The sequence below is a fragment of the Delphinus delphis genome, chromosome 5 (assembly GCF_949987515.2).
Source record: "Delphinus delphis chromosome 5, mDelDel1.2, whole genome shotgun sequence".
Taxonomy (NCBI): Eukaryota; Metazoa; Chordata; class Mammalia; order Artiodactyla; family Delphinidae; genus Delphinus; species Delphinus delphis.
This window is the reverse complement of record NC_082687.1, coordinates 31,576,767-31,594,357: the sequence shown is the minus strand read 5'-3', so window position 1 is coordinate 31,594,357 and position 17,591 is coordinate 31,576,767. Positions and strand designations below refer to the sequence as shown.

The following is a 17,591-nucleotide window of genomic DNA, read 5'->3' as shown; positions in this document are numbered from 1 at the left end:
AGTGAAAGACCCCTTTCCTGTTTACAAAGATTATTTCTAAATACCTTTTCTTTTTCTCTTCTCTAATGTGCTTCCTCCTTTGGTTATTAGTTTTGGTGTTTATCAGGGATAATGATCTTTAAGGGCTTGTTGTTTTCTTATTTTTTATACTGATACTATATATTTTAAACTTTGATATGACTTACTGCCAAATGACAGTATGAACTAATAAATAATAGAGATTAATAAAAATGCTTTGCTTATAATTGTACCATTAAACATTATCATTAATGCAAATAGACATTAAAAGTATTGAAGGGGAAGGATTGTATTTTGATTTTTGCCATTTTATATTTACAAGGAATACTTAGGCAGTTTAACACAGTAGTTAAATTTCTGCTATGATTGTTTTTTGTTTTATAAACTTTTGCTGTCTCTGGAAGACTCAGACCGCCAGGGTTTGAGTCCCGGTTCCATTATTTCCTAACTGTGTGACATTGACTAAATGACTTAACTGCTTTGTGCTTCAGTTTCCTTATCATTAAAACAGATATTAATAGTACCTGGAAGCATTGTCGTGGGGATCATATGAGGTGGTATGTACAGTGACTGATACTTAGTAAATGTTAGATACTTACTACTTTTTGGGTTCTAGGGAACCTAATAAAACCTTTTCCTTTTTTTTTTTTTTTTTTTTACTGTGGTAAAATACACATAAAATAGAAACCATTTTCACCATCTTTAAGTATACAATTCAGTGGCATTAAGTAAATTCACAGTGTTATGCAGCTGTCATCACTATCCATTTCTAGAACTTTTTCATTGTCTCAAACAGAAACTCACTAAAAAAGCTCTCTACCCATTAAATAAAGTTCTCCATCTTCCCCTCCCCATAGTCCCTGATACCCTTTATTCTCCTCTCTGTCTCTATGAATTTGACTATTCAAGGTTCCACATATAAGTGGAACCATGTATTTGTCCTTTTGTGACTGGCTTATTTCATTTGGCATAATGATTTCAAGGTTCATCCATATTGTAGAATGTTATGGTAGCCATTGATTTTTCTTTTCATTCTCTTGTGATTGGAGAAGATACTTTATATGAGTTCATTCTCTGAAATTTTTGAGACCTGTTTTTTGGCCTAACATACGTAGAATTCTTGGAAGAATGTATATTCTGCTGCTTTGGGGTGACATGTTCTGTAGATATCTGTTCTGTCACTTCGGGTTGACATGAAAAGACACAACTTTCATTCACATGAAGAAATGAAGAGAACCATTACTTTTCATGTCAACCTGAATGATTTCTTTTAGTACTTCTTGTAAGGCAGGTCTGCTAGTGATGAATTCACTGTTTTTGTTTATCTAGGAATTTCTTAATCTCTCTTTCATTTTTGAAAGATAATTTTGCTGGATATTCTTGGTTGACAGTCTTTCTTTTGGCATTCTGACCTCCTTGGTTTCTGATGATAAATTTGTTGTTGATCTTATTCAGGATCTCTTATACATTAGATTAGCTTTTTAAATCAAATTTTGGAAGTTTTTGGCTGCTATTTCTTGTAATATTCTTGTTGCCTCCTTTTCTCCTTTCCTTCTGGAATTTCCATTTTGTATATGTTGGTAAGCTTGATCGTGTCCCAGAGGTTCTCTGAGAATCAATTCCTGTTTCTTCATTCTTTTTTCTTTTCTGTTCCTCAGACAGGTTAATTTCAATTGACTTGTCTTCAGATTTGCTGATTATTTCTTCTACCTGCTGAATTCTGCTGTTGAACCCCTCCAGTGAGTTTTTCATTTTAGCTGTTGTACTTTTTAATTCCAGAATTTTTATTTGGTTCTTTAAAAAATGTCTTTCTCCTTATCGATATTCTTCATTTGTTGAGATACTATTATCTGACCTTTAGTTCTTTTGGCATGCTTTCCTTTAGTTCGTTGAACATGTTGAAAATAGCTGATTGAAAGTCTTTGTCTAGTAAGTCCAGTGTCAGGGCTTCCACAGGGATAGTTTCTTTTGACTGCTTTTTTTTCTCTGTGCATGAGCCATACTTTGAAGTTTCTTTGCATGTGTTGTAATTTTTTGTTGGAAACTGGACACTTTAAATTATATAGTGTGGCAACTCTGGAAATCAGTTTCTTCTCCCTCTCAAGACTTGCTTTTGTTGTTACTTTTTTTTTTTTAAAGTGATCTTTCTCAACTAGTTTTGTAAAGTCTGAGTTCTTTGTTGTGAAGCCACTGAAGTCTTTGCTCAGTTAGCTTAGTAGTCAGCTAAGAATTGAACAGAGACTTCCTTGAATTCATGGAAGCAGTAAGTCTACTGGAGAGATTGTTATGAAGTACTGAAACAAATTAATCACAGCTGTGATAAAAGCCATGAAAGCACATAATAGGGACACAACCTAGTGAGTGTTTTGAGTCAGGAAAGACCTTCCCCTAAGGAAGTGACATTTAGACTGATATTTGGAGAATGTTTAAAAGTGAAGAGTGATTCAGGATAGTGGTTGGTGGGGGATGGGACATGGAATCAGGGTGTGGTTCACAGGGAAGAGATTTATATTGGTAAGGTTTTATTTATTAAGCTAGTGGTGAGAACATAGGTACTGTTTATGTGTCTTCAGAACTTTCAGGTAAAAAAAACTTTTTATGTGGAGAATTTCAAACATACACAATATAAACAGAATCGTATATTAAATAAACTTTTTTCCTTCATGTTTTTCAGTGGAGACTGGCTTTTCCACATTGTGGGAAACCTGCAGAAAGAGCCAGTCTGAATTTTTTATCTTAGCACATCAGCCGCTAAAGAGGATCTGATTAATTTTTGAGCCCCAAGCATTAATAGACTCACTGGTATGGCTTGGTCAAGTTGGACTAATTCACTGTAGTCCAGGGTCATGTAAGAACACTGAGTTCCCAAGGTAGCTGTTGGGATGTGTGTGAAAGGTGGGGAGTTAGGGAAAAGAGATGGTGCTTGGAGGAAGGCAAGGGTGCTAGGCAGACAGTACCTTGGATGTTTGCACTAAGGATTACAGTGAACTGAATTTTGTGACTTAATTTATAGATTCTAAATGCAATCTGTTGACTTTAACTGAAACTCATAAAATTGACCAATAATATGACTTTACAATATATGAAAACTGATGTTTTTCTAATACTTTGAAGGGGTTTAAAATGCCTGATTATTATTAGAACCAGTATTTTATTTATTCATTGATAGTTCTCTTTGATTAGCAATTAGTTTAGAAAATGCTAATGTTAAATTAGCAGTACATAATAGATATATAATTATACTGAGCATGAATCATATTTGAAAATCTAGCATTCATGTATTCCTGGGGTACCCTGCATGCCCCAAAGCATTATGTATTCTGAAGTTACTGAAAATAGAAGCTTTTGGGGGTTCACATATCTCAGGAGTAAACTTTCTAAGACAACAAACCTGAACACCATATATCTTATAGTCTTATATATCTTATAATCTTTTAATGACTACCCATTGCATAGAATAAAGTCCAAATTCTAGAGCAATAAAAACATGGCCTTTCAAGGACTGACAGACATTTCCTACTAACTCCCTACACATATGATACATTCTAGCCTTGCTAAATTAATTAAAAATATCTGAGTTTATTGTGGTGTTTCATGTATCTGTTTTGTATATGTTATTCACTAAGCCTAAGGTATACTTTCCTTTATTTAGCTTCAAGAATCTCCTCATTAAAGACTTATCTTGTTTAAGCTCAGTTAATGATATCCTTCATGCTATTATATTTAGTAGTTAATACTATTATAAGCTACCTTATAGTAATTTTTTTAGATGCCTGTCTTGCTCCTTAAAATGAATTGCTCGAGGGCAAGGATTGTGTATTAATCTTTGCAGTATCTTCCATGCCTTGCTTACTGTAGTTGATTGATTAATGCTGATTGGGTAAATGAACATTTTTGTTCTTCATTTTGAGACTGTTATAGGTGTTGTTCCTTTAGTTGTTTATGAGAAGATGGCACAGATTTCTACACAACTTGGCTCCATGGGAAAACAGAAGAGAGTAATTAAATAAAATATAAGTAGTTTCATCTAGGAACAGCTTTCTGAAGTTGGAACTAATATGTTATTAAATTACCTGGAGTGGAAGGTCAGATTTCTAGAATGATCATGTTTTAGTTGTTAAAGCAAATGGCATGTAAGAGAACTTTCAAGTTCGTATGGCAAAAACAGGGAAAAATTGCAAAGTTAGAGTCTCTGAGGTTTCTGATGTTTCATAGACTAACAAAAGGTTGCTTTATTAGCAGCATTAATGAAGGAATCGCTTTATTGGCTTAGGCATACTGGTAGCTTTGTCGGTCCAAAGAGCTAAGAGTTCTTATTTCAATTCATGATTATGTTGGAGTAGTGAAGTGAAAGCCGTTGACCTTCTCTTAAGCAGAAAATAGAAAGTTTTTACAAATAGATTAAAGCATTATAAGGAATGTGATGAAGAACTAACTTATGATCAAATCACTTAAAATTTGAGTTTTCAGAATCTTTTTGTGCACCATTTTTACAACAGTAGTAGATTTTTTATAGACTTATTAATTGGTATTTAAAGTTATAACTTTAATAGGATGGTTATGTAAAATTAGGTCAAAATGATTGAAAAAAACCTGAATTATTAGAATGGATAAACTTTCAGTTCTCCAAATGGTGATACATATTAAGAGCAATATGAGATACAGGAAGTATCAAACTTTAGAGATGGTGTAATGCCACTCAGATGGTGTACCTTCCAAGTTGTTTTTTATTTAGGTAAATGAAATGCATTTTGCTTTTTAGAATCATTTTGAAAGGGCTGATTTGCTTCTGTTAATTTACATCAGAGATTAAAGCAGAAGGAGACACTGGGGGCCTGCTTCTAAATTAAAGTTCTTCAAATCAGTAGTTTTAAATACCAGGAATTACAGAACTAAGTATTATATAGGTGTATAACAGAATTAAGGTTTTTGTATAGCAGCAATTCATTTAAAATTTTAAATTTCTAAATGATGGAATATTTAAAAGTATAAAAATTACAGGGACGAATATAAAGTGCTCATGTATCCATACTGACCAAATTAACAGATATTAATATTTTGCTATAATTGTTTCAGAACTTTTAAAATAAATTAAAATATGGCTGAAGATTTCTAATCTCATTCTTTTGCTTCCAAGAGGTAATTACTAATCTCAAGGTATCTTTTAAGTTTTTTATACTTTTATGCACACATTTATATAAAAAGATAAATAGTATTGATTTGGTTTTAAAATGTAAATTAAGTAGTATCATATTGTTTACATACATTTGTAACATGCTTTTTTTCACTCAGTGTTCGAGATTTATACATGTTGATATATGTATGTACTTAAAGTTTGCTTATTTTACCCTTTGTATTATTATGTTTGTTCCATTATTTGTGATGTTAAGCTAGATTATTTGGTTTAGCTGGTGCTGCCAAATGTCTCTGTTGTAAAGGTATTACAAAGGTATTTTTCCCTTTGGTAATTAATCTATGCCTTCAGGCTGAGTTAATATTGTTTCTCAATAACCTTTGACCTAATGATTTTAGTATCCTTTGTTGATTTTTGCCTGAACCGTTGATTATATTGATGCTTGAAAAATGATGATTTTCTAGTTTATTATTCTTCCCACATTTATTAGCTGGCAGAGTTTCATGGATTATTTTTTTATTCAGTGGGCTAAGATCCATTATTGTTACATTTCTTTTGAAGGCTCAAAATGTTAAAATTCAGCAGTAGGAACTCATTCAGTCTGGTTTTTATGTCTCTTTGATATGTACCATTATTTTAGATCACTTCTTTACTTTCTGGCACAACAAAATGTTCCATTCTTATTACCTTATGCTTTCACTGCCCCTAGACCTGGAAACAGCTATTTCTCCAGGAATCCCCGTTCCTCTTGTTGGGTGCTTAAAAGCTACCTCATGAGCTCTGAATGTGTTCTGTATTACTGGTCGTCATTGCTTCTAGGGGTTCTTTTCATTGGACAGAGAACAAAGAGTTATACTTAAAAAAACTACTAATATTTGTGATTCCAGTCGAGTACCCCAGGGTCCTTCTCTTCTCCTGTTTCATATTTGGATCTCTCTTCTCCCACAGTGAGGATATTGGTTAACAGTAGCATCAATATACATATATTAATTTTCTCTGACCTATAAATATACATGATGTAATATTGGAATTACCACACCAATACTACTGCCAACAATAAACCCAGTAAGTAAAGAAAGTTGAAGATTTCTGTGCATTTTGTTCATGTAATATATCCCAATGAAGGTATGCATCAGAGTACTATGCTCATAAATTATTTTAATTAGTGATATATTTTTATGCCACCAGTTTGATAAACACTAGGTTCATTTGTTTTTGCTTCTGTTCAGTTTTAGCGCCCCCATTATTGATTTAATTTTTTAAAAAATTTGAGACTAGTAAAACAGTAAAATGGCTAAAAGTCAAAACTATGTAAAAAGGCATTCTCAAAAGTCTTACTCCCTTCTTCTTCCCTGTTTTCTATTTTCACTCTCTGTAGGTTACCAATTTCATTAGTTTCTTGTTTATCCTTATGTGTCCTTTTATAAAAATAGGCATATTATGTGTTCATGCATTTCTGTTTGTATCTTTATTCATATTCTTATTTTATATAAACAAGAATGTGCTATATATACATATTCTCTATGAGTGAAGTTGAACATCAGCTTATTGAGCTCTAGGAAAACAGTTGTTGGTGTTTTTATTTGAATAATGTTATTCATTAACTTGGGGAAATCAGTATCTTTATGAGGCTAAGTCATACTTTCCAAAAGAATAGGGGATGTTTTTTCATTTGTTTACTTTGGTTTGTATCTTTCAGAAGTGTTCTAAAGTTTTCCTTTTAGAGGTTTTACACATTTATGTTTAATCCTAAATATGTTTTCTTTTTTGTTGTTTTTGTAAATACTGTTTTCTCTTCAAATAAGCAGTTTGAAACTTTTTCCTTTTAATAGGAGAGTTAAGCCTATTTATATATCTTGATATGACAGTGTTTCTTCTAATTGATACATTGCACTTACTGCTGTTTTATGATGTACTTACTTTTTTTCTTCTCTATGGGCTGTTTTTCTACTCTTTTTGAAGATTATTTTCTTATTTAGGAAGGTTGATGTTTTTGTTTTAATGGCTAACTTTATAGTAATACCTTTTATAATATCATTAGGGTCCCTTTAGGCAAAGGCTTAGACTGCTGATAATTGCTTTGTTTGCATTAAATGAATATCCTCTGACATTCACTTATTACCTATTCAACTCCAATGAGCTGATTCTTCTGTTTTTTACTTGTTTTCTTCACATTAAAAAAATTGCATGATAATTTGTCAGAGAATATAATATTTGAGTACTATTCTTCTGTCTTTGTCCATATCTTTGTTTTAGTAATATATCTAAAATTAAATATAGTCAATGTTTATCCCACTGTTTAGTAAAGTTTTTGCCAAAGTTTTTGCTGTCTTTTTTTAATGGGATGAATCTCATTCTTTTGTAGATTGCTCAGAATGGGCTATGAATAGAATAGTCCCAGAGTTCTTGCATGTTTATTTCTGTAATAGACTTTGTAGTAATAAGGATACATGACTGGATATAAAATCCTTAGTTTACACTTTCATTCCTTGGGTTTCTAGAAAAAGATGCTACACTGTTACCTCACTTTGACTGTTGCTCTTCAGAAATCTGATGCCAGCCTTACCTTCAGTCCTGTGTAAGAGGCTTAGTGTTTTTTGTCTGGAGGACCCAAAGATTTTTTTCCTTACTTCCTTTTGAAGTTTTACTAGGCTATATTTTGGAGTTTATTATTCTGGGTTTTTCCAAGTGTATAGTAGGTTGTTGCCAGAATTAATGTATCTTGTACTTCCTCCTGCCCACCACAACATACAAATACATATTTGTTTTGGAAATACTCTATAAATTATAGTTTTAAATATTTATTCCTTTATTTTGCTTTTTATTCTTCAGAGTTTTCAGTTATACATATAACTTCTTTAAAGGTATATGTTAATAATGTTTTTCTCCAATCATTTTTTTCTTCTATAGTTTTATTCTCTTGGCTGACGTTTTCTTGTTCCTTATTTTCCTTTATATTTTTACTTGAATCCAACCTTACTTTTTTTTTTTTTTTTTTGCGGTACGCAGGCCTCTCACTGTAGTGGCCTCTCCCGTTGCGGAGCACAGGCTCCAGACGCGCAGGATTAGCAGCCTCGGGCCCAGCCGCTCTGCGGCATGTGGGATCTTCCAGGACCGAGGCACGAACCCGTGTCCCCTGCTTCAGCAGGCGGACTCTCAACCACTGCGCCACCAGGGAAGCCCCAACCTTCCTTTTCATTACTTTTTTTTTGGCCCTGCCAGAGTGTGGGATCTTAGTGCAGCATGTGGGTGAGATCTTAGTTCCCCGACCAGGAATCAAACCCACACCCCCTGCATTTGAAAGCATGGAGTCTTAACCACTGGACCACCAGGGAAGTCCCTTTATTACATATTTTAAAAGTGATTTGTCTTTTTCTCAATCCCCCCCCCTTCCTGAGCATGCTCAGTTCTTGTTTCATATCTTGTGTTTTGACCATTTCTGTTTTTGATTTTTGGTTCAAGATTTTTAAAAAATATGTAAAAGTCTGTTACAGATTCATTTTGGAATATTATTTTACAGTTTTCTGTTTGTGGATTTTTTTTCCTTTGGTGAGAATTTTCATTAGCTGGAGTGTTTGGACTTGGAATGTCTGTGTTCTTACAGTAGCTTTTAAAATTAGTGTTGTCTGCTATTTCTGTTCATTTCATGGCTCAGCATTACAACTTGTATGTAGATGGGGTGAGGAATTTGCTTAGTTTATAAGGTTTTCAGTTCACGAAATCGCATTTTTGTTGGTATGGTGCAGTATAATTTCTTTAATCTACAAGTTTTTTGTTTTTTGTTGTTTTGGTCTGTGAGGGGGAAGGGGTAGGTATATTGTACAGTTTTTGAAATTCTTTTTTGTTCTTTCAGAGTACTTAATTTCTACCCTTTGCTTCCTTCTTTTCCCTTCACCACCAGGCATCTAAGGGGTACCCAATCCAAATTATTTTACTGTCTCCCAGAACTGTTGCCTTCCTGGGACTGCCATCTTTGATCCTGCGTACTTTACGTCCTCCTTTTCTGTTCTTTAGTAGCCAGTGATCTGATCTACCCTTGTCTCAGATGCCTTTTCTCAATATTTTCTATTTTCTATTTTCTCAATATTTTCTATTCACTTTTCTCAATATTTTCTATTCAACATTTTCTATTCACTGATAGCAATAATTATTTGTATTTACTGAAACAAGGGTTCAGGCTAACATTTTAGCACCTATTGTGTGTACTTATTATCTGATTTGTTCTTAAGCCGTTGTAACATGTAGGTATTACTATGCCTGTTTTACTTTGATGAAACTGAAGCTTAGAAAAGTTAAATAATTGTATTCAATAAATATTGAGTGCCTACTATATCTAAGGTTGTTTCCTATATGCTAAATGTGGAGTCATAAATAAAACTGATACTATTACAAAGATTTTAAAAAAGACATAATGATCCTTGATAATTATAAAATGTAGAATTGCTTGGTTATGTTGTTTGTTACATATATTTTAAATAGGTAAAGAAACACATTAACCAGAATTTGCAAAATAGACAAAAAAATAGAAACCACCTGCATAATCTGCTATCCTTTCCTGAAAAAATATTGTAATTCATATCTACTTCCTTGATAGTTACTTGGCATCTAATATTTATTGCCACAAGTTTATTTAATATTTCAATAATATGTCTAAGTGACATATGACAGTTTTTTATGTACAAAACAAAATGTAGTTGTATTGCATATTGTAAAGCAGATCATTTTTAGATACCACATGGCTGTGTTTTAGTAAATAGATTAAATAAAAGTGAACCTTTTTGGTTGGGTCTTAATGATATTGCATGATGGAAGGTATCTATATTGAGATTATGTTTATATCTGTATCCTTGTTTATAGAAAAGGGATATTCATTCTAACTTTGCTCTGAAGTCATGTTATGGGCTGCTGTGGGGCTGGGGAGTTTCCACCAATAATATAATATATCCTAATATTGATAATGTAATGAGTAGATATCATTCTACTCTAAGGAAAAGAATAAAAGGAGCAGAAAATGATAAACTTGGAGTGCATATACAAATTTCTCTTTTGTAAAATAATTCATTTACACTTGGAAACTTGATTAAGTAATTTGGGTTGTTTGCTGTGATATTTTGCTTACTGTAATGCCTTTTTAAAAGAGGTATGCATGACCTGAATGTTAACTGAATATTTTCCATATGGAAGTAATTGGAGATAGGACGCATGGGACTAGAGACTGAGAACTTTTTGAGTACAGAGCTGTGCAGCCAAGTTTTACTTTCCGTGGCTTATTCCCAAATATTTATGCTTAGAAAAGTTTCAAGTCATCTTATTAGTTACCCCATTGGAAAGTTTGGAATCTTCTGTATATTTTCTTAAATACATAAGCTTATTATTATGCCAAGGTTATGTACATTGGTGTATATTATTTCTTTTCTTAGTGCTAGATAAAATTTGTTAAAACAGGTTTTGGTGCTTGAGAAAATGTATGTTTCCAGATTTTCCTCATTTGTAAAGATTATTATTAAAGATAAAATAGAAGACAATTCAAAACTTTTGTAAAATGACCATTAAAGATAAATTAAATGATAGGTTAAAAAGATCATTGTTACAATCCTTTCAATTATGAATGAAAACTACGTAATTATTTAGTAACTATAAATGTCCACTGTGGTCGTATTTAAAGGAAAACCAAATACTACTTTTAGTTAGTTCCTGATTTAAAAATTATTATTTTGCCAAATTTTGTTAAAAGTATTAGAAATACACACACACACACACACACACACACACACACATATCTCTATATATGCTTGTTTCTATTCAGTTATTATGAACTTATATTTTCTGTCATTATGAACTTAACGTTAAAGGAAAAATATATCTTATGAACTAGTATCATTTGATTTTACTTCTCACCTTTACTGTTAGATTCTTGTTTTTAAAGAAATTTATGAGGTCTTACTTTTATACCTGATTTAAATAGGAACTTTAAATATTTGACTGTTTAACCATAAAGTATTTGTCTATCAGGGAATATATTAATGTGTATTTTGTTTATATTGTCTTGTTCTCGATTTTCTAAGGTCTGCTTTTTATGTATAATTCCCTAGCATTTGGTGGTGTGGTCTAGTATGGTCTAGCCTGTGTGAAGGGAGAGTCATGTACCCATAAGATAAATACTATTTGTTAGAGCATCAGTTTTACTTGAAGAGTTGGAAAAAGGGAACATTAGGCAATTTAACTGTTAAGTAATTAGAAGGTTATTTATATAATAGAATGAATTCACAAATAATACAAAGTTGAATGCAAAATGTGTGTTAATTTTTAATGTGAGTCAAGCATTCCAAACAATTTGGCTTTCATGTAGGCTGTTTCAGACTGTACTTTTCATTGTCACAGGTTAGATGGAGCTGAAGAGTAGGGGGGATAAGATCGTTATATGTTTTTTACTTTTACCTTTGGTGGTTTTTTGCTAAACTGAAATGTGAGAAGTATTGTCCTAAGGTATTTACCCCTAACTCTTCAGCTGCCTCTGGATACCTTCTTTGTGCCTAGGATACCTTCCTAGGAAATCAGTTTGCCAGCATCTGCTTATCAGGACAAGGCCTGTTTCTGGGTTGGTAGTATAATACCTAAAGGCTTTCTTGTCTTGAGGTGTATCATCAGCAGAAGTTTGTCTTCCTGTCTGTAGATCTTTAGAATTTTAATCTTAGCCCTTAGATAGTGCTTTCAGTCTTTCTTGGTATTTTTATTGTCATTACTATGTTTAATTTTGTTAACTAGAATCTGCATTTTCTTTTTTTCTGTCCATTTAGTTGGGCTTTATACTTTTCTTTGCAAAAATCTTGTGTCCTGAGGTAAATTTGCATCTGAGCATTTAATAATTAAACAAATTACCATTGTGAGTGGATTTATTTTATATGAATAGTGTGCCACAACTAAATTGTACTACGGTTGATTTTTCCTTTTTGTGGAGCTTTTACAGTGTTGACAGTATTTTTGTTTGCTTGCTCCCCCATATGTATAGCTAAGTAATTACCAAAAAAGGTGTTTTTTGCCATATTTATTCTGTAATTGCTACTGTGCAATTGAACTGCAAAAGGAGGACATTCTCACAGTGGTTATATGTCACTGCAATAAAGTGATCAGTTGAGACTTGTATTGATTTAAGGAGTATGAAGGTGGTAGTGAAAGATATAAGACCCAGGCTTAATGAGAAGTATGTTGTAAAAACTTGGCAATTGACAAGAACTGTGAGGAATTTAGAAATACTTTTAAGGTTTGTGGAAATGTTGAAGAAAAGCGATGAGAGCATAACTTTATAAAGGTGTAATTGTGTAGTGAAAAGGATTATAAAAATGCAGGTAAATTGTACTGAAACTTATGTTTTGTAATGTTTTAATAACTGGGGCAAGTAAGATATTTTAAAAGTATCATGTGTTTCTTTTTAAATTTGTTGGTAGTTTCTATGAGACTGTCATCAGAACATTGAGGGATTCCTTTCAAACTGTTGGAGGCATTGTGGAAGCATTCCTTTGCAGTTTTGTAGCAATCAGGCAAGAAGCTTGAGAGGATAAATGCTGAGTGCTGTGTCTTCTTTGTTCAAGAAATAGAAATGCAGCATGAGATTTTTAAAGTAAAATTTTACATCTTTTACAAAAAATTATGATAGTGTGGAGTTTTTTGAAGATATGTGAAGGATAAAATAGGATTTAGTTCTCTATAAGGTAGGGATAAACTGTCGATTTGGATTGTGTTGATTTGTGAAATATTGTAATTAGGGTAAATTGAATGGGTGATGGGCAGTTTGAGAAGTGATTGCTAATGCTTTTTTTTTTTTTCGGTGAAGATATTTTATTTTTCATAAAAATATAATTGTACAATGCTCTTCAGAGAAAGAAAAATTCCTTCAGTGCCCCAAAATACCATGTGATTTAGTAGTAATTTTCCTCTCCTTTAAAACTAAAAATGTAATTGATAATAGGCAACTGATTTCTTGTGAAACATCGCATTTATGTTTTTAAATTTTATTTGCCTTTGTTTTAACTAAAGGTAAGTCTGGTTTTAACCTATAGTTTTTGGAATGAGCCAAATCAAGCCTATCAGTTCAAAGATGATAAAATAAAATGCTAAATGGTGATGCTGATAGATACTGTCAGATAGCTGGTAAACAGTGATATCGATTTGCTGCAGCAAGATTCTGATTCCGATATATTAGAAAGATTTTAGGTAAAATAGAAAAAAAATTTAAGAACTTCAAGTATATCCTAAAATTTGATCTAGTCAAACTTATTCCATATTATACTCAGTTGCTCTAATATACAACGAATCTATGCTAAATTAATGACAGAAAATTAATGACTGGTCTAAATTTTCCCCCTTTCCTTTCCTTCTTTGGGAAAAGGAAAAAGGAAACATTACTCTGTGTACTCTACAGAGCAAGGAGAACAGCAGAACAGATGAAAGGGGACTGAGCTCACTGACTCTTCAACCGGCTTCTGTTCTCTCTCAGCCTGTATGTTGTCCTTATAGGTGAGTGAGAGATGCTAGGATTTCAGCATGCTGCTCCTTAACTGGAATGGGACAATTACTTAATTTATAATTCAAGATCTGATATCTATGTAACAACTTAAAACTCTTGACTAGCTGAGACCTTGCTTTTTAGATATTTTTCACCAGTCTGGCTCTAACTTTTCCACCTCTAAAATTAAAATAGAAAACAGCAACAAAAAATAACAGAATCCTAAGAAAATATATCATTAGCATTATTCAAAGATGCTAGCTTTTCAAATACCAGTTTTTACATAGTTATCATTAATGAGCAATCTGTATTAGATTTATTGCTGACTGAACAGTGTGTAGTCACTGAATTCACTATGCATCTTTTGTTTTAGGGGAAGACTGCTGTGCTTACATCCTTATTGTCCTCTCTGGGATTTTTAGTGTATTACTAGAAATCATGAAGTTAGATAATTTTCCTAACAAACCTTTGTCTAGCCCTGTAGGTTCTTTAGATTTGGGATGGATCTATTGGCTCTCTGCTTCAAAATAGGTCCTAAATCGTGATCATGGTCCTTCTCTTAGTGTTTGTCTGTCTTATTTTAGTGAGATGTGTGACCTCTGGGGAGGTCTCCTTACATTTAGTAAGTTGATCTTTCTCTTTTAGGTAGATAAGCCAAACTTCTCTTGAGGGAGAGTTTTTTTGCCTGTATTTTCTAAAGTGCCTCTCAAATGAACACTGTTGTTCATTTCAAAAGTTGCCCAAAGTGGGAACCTGTAAGTCTTAAGTTGTTCTTAGTGAAAATATACAATTTAGAAAGATAAGTACCTGAATTAGAAGAAGTGGGTGTCTGGCTTGGGGGTGGGTTGACTGATGAAAAAAGTCAGTTTTGTGCAAGTGTTGCTTTTGCACCTTATGTCTTAGAACCACAACTGAATGGTTGGCTACTTTCAAGTAGAAACCTGATAAATCCTGGCTGGTTGGAGGTTTGGAGAGATCTCTACCAGGCCAGACTCGTAGGTAAGGCAACCCAAGACTGAGGAAAGTTATTGTAAGGTTTTGATGAGTCGTCTAATGTTTGTCCAAAGGATACTCAGACTCTGGGAATTGTTCAGGGAACTAACCTGTTGGGGCCTATGCCATTCTGTTCCTCTGAACATTGTCTTAAGAGACTTATATGACAGACCCCACCCCCAGCTCAAGACAAATCTGTCTTATGCAAATAAGACAGATTTCCATCAATGATACAAGTTTTCAAATCTGATCAAATAATGGTATCATTTAATTTAGAGAGAAGTTAGGTGAAAAAAATAGTTATTAGGTAAATATAATGGAAAAATAAAAGGATATACAGATGAAACTGTTTATATTTTTAATAAAGAAGGTATACCATTGTAAGTATCAACGTAAAAAGTTTTAGATATGTAAGAATATTTATTTGGAAGACTTTTCTTCAAACGGTTACTGGTTTTTAATAGTCTTAAATTTTTTCTGAGAAACAGGGCCAAGTGGTGTGCCTTAAGGTTTTTATGAATGCCTGTCTTGGCCATACAATTGCTTTTAAAATCAACTTCTGAGTTAGCTATTAATACTTTTAATATGTGTGAAGTTATACATTTGTGAACCTAACTTGAGCCTATGTAGAACAGGCATTGGCAAGACTTCATGCAAAACTTTCTCTGCTATTAATAGAAAATCATAAGGAATCCCTTCTTGGTAAAATTTATATTTACATTGAGACTATTCTTAAAACTTATTAATACAAAATAACCAGACATATTTACTTTACCTTTATGCAGTCTATAGAAATAAATTGAAATACATTGTTAGGAGATCCAGATTTTCAAATGAGTGAGTTACAGATCATTAGTACAATGACCTGGAGTTATTTAACTGAGAAGTGATTTTTCATCTATTTTATTTTTTTTTAAATAAACTTTTAGGGACGTCCCTGGCGGTCCAGTGGTTAAGACTCTGTGCTTCCAATGCAGGGGGTGTGGGTTCAATCCCTAGTTGGGGAACTAAGATCCCACATGCTGCAAGGCGTGGCCAAAAAGAAGTAAAAAAAGTAAAAAAAAAAAAAAAGGAAACTTTTAAAATAATTGAAGTATAGTTTATATACAGAAAAGTTTAGGTGAACTTTTCTATACTGATGAACTTTTACAAAGTGAACACACCTTTGTAACCATACCTAGATCAAGGTATCCACTCCTCTGAAGCCTCCCTCTGTTCTGCCCCAGTCAAATAACCCATTCACCCGAAGTTAACTACTGTTCTGACTTTGTGATCAGAGATTAGTTTGGTTTGTTTTTGAATTCAATAGAATAATATATAGGCTTCTCCTCCCCTCCCCGCCAGCTGCTTCATATAGCATTGTGTTTGTGAGATGTATCTTAATTTTGTGTATGGCACTAGTTTTCTCATTTTCACTGAGGTGTAGGAATCCACTGTATAAACTACAGTTTATTTCTCCTTCCTACTGCTGACGGACATTTGGGTCGTGAGTTTTGGGCTCCTTAAATAATGTTACTATGATAAATCTTGTACATATCTTTCTGTGCACAAACATATACATTTCTATTGATTGTATACACAGGAGTTGTATTACTTAGTCATTGGGTATGTATATTTTCACCTTTAGTAGATATTTCCAAATAGTTTTCCATACTGGTTATACGAATTTCCATTTCTACCTGCAGTGCATGAGAATGCCATTTGCTGCACATGCTCACTTACATTTGGTATTCTCTGATTTTTCGATTAAAAACTAGCCATTTTGGTGTGTAGTAGTATCTTATTGTGTTGTTTATCTGTGTTTTCCTGAGGATTAGTGATGTTGAGTACCTTTTCAATATGCTTATTGGTTTTTGAAATTATCTTTTATGAAGTTTTTTTTTGGTCTTTAGCTTATCTTAAAAACTGGGTTGTCTTTTTCTTGGTGATTTAAAGTTGTTTTTTTGTTTTTTAATATTTCATACATGAGTCCTTTGGACATGTGCATTGAGAAGATCTTCTCCTACCCTGTAGCTTTTTCATTTTAAGAACACAACTTTTTAATGAAGTCCAATTTGCTGTGTTTATCTTTGTGTCTTGTTTAAGAAATCTTTGCCTACCTCAAAGTAATGACAGTATTCACCTGTCATCTCACAGCTTTATTGTTTTAAACTTTATTGTTCAGGTCATACTTTCTTCTTCCCTCCTGTTCCATGGCCTGTGGATGGATGTGATTCATTTGACTGATTTTGATTTTAATAGTAGTAGTGATAGAAAATATACTGGTATGGCTTACTCATAAGAAAATGTTTTTATTTGATTTTTATATATGGCATTATAATTTCTGTATGATAACTTATTGCTAGTTAAAATAGATGATTTTTATTTTGTTGATTCTTTAAAAGGAATTTAAAAACTTTTTTTTTGTCTGACTCTAAAAGAGGCAATCAGTTTTACTATATACTATGTCATGTTCTGTCTTATTTGTTTTGTTTTTGAGGAGTCATAGTGTGATGCCTTAAAGACATTGGATTGTGCAGTCAATGGCAGCTACTATATTTAAGCAGATGAATGAATCTCTATAAGGTTTGGTTTTGTAATCTATAAAATGGAGAGTAAATAAGGTGATTAAAAAAAGTGTGCGTAAGTTTTTTCAAATCTTTGGCAATGTGCCTGACAAACACTAAGAGCACTATAATATTTAGTGCTTTTTTCTTGAATTTTTGAACTTCATTTTGAAGATTATTTTGACCTGAGACTTGACTGAAAGGACATATACTATGTTTATTATAAAATTATTCACAGCTAACTTTTGTAAGTAGTAAAATTAATTTGTAAGTTTATGCATTTCTTTTTATTGTGGGTAAAATCTTAATTTTTTTTAGTATCAACATAAGGTGGATTTAAAAATACTTATGTTAATTTTTAATAAAATAGAATATAATAAAATAAATAAATAGAAAA

The 17,591-nt window shown here is 32.6% G+C and overlaps 1 protein-coding gene across 5 annotated transcripts in view; it reads left to right on the top strand.

The window, feature by feature from the left end:
* FBXW7 (F-box and WD repeat domain containing 7) overlaps positions 1 to 17,591 on the top strand; it is a 205,975-nt gene that overhangs the window by 41,264 nt on the left and 147,120 nt on the right. The window contains exon 1 of one of the 5 annotated variants that reach the window (XM_060012158.1): positions 13,562 to 13,666. The exons of the other annotated variants lie outside the window; for them this stretch is intronic. The gene's annotated coding sequence lies outside the window, so the exon portion shown is untranslated. Of the gene's footprint in view, positions 1 to 13,561; positions 13,667 to 17,591 lie in introns of those variants that run through there. 5 annotated transcript variants of the gene reach the window in all.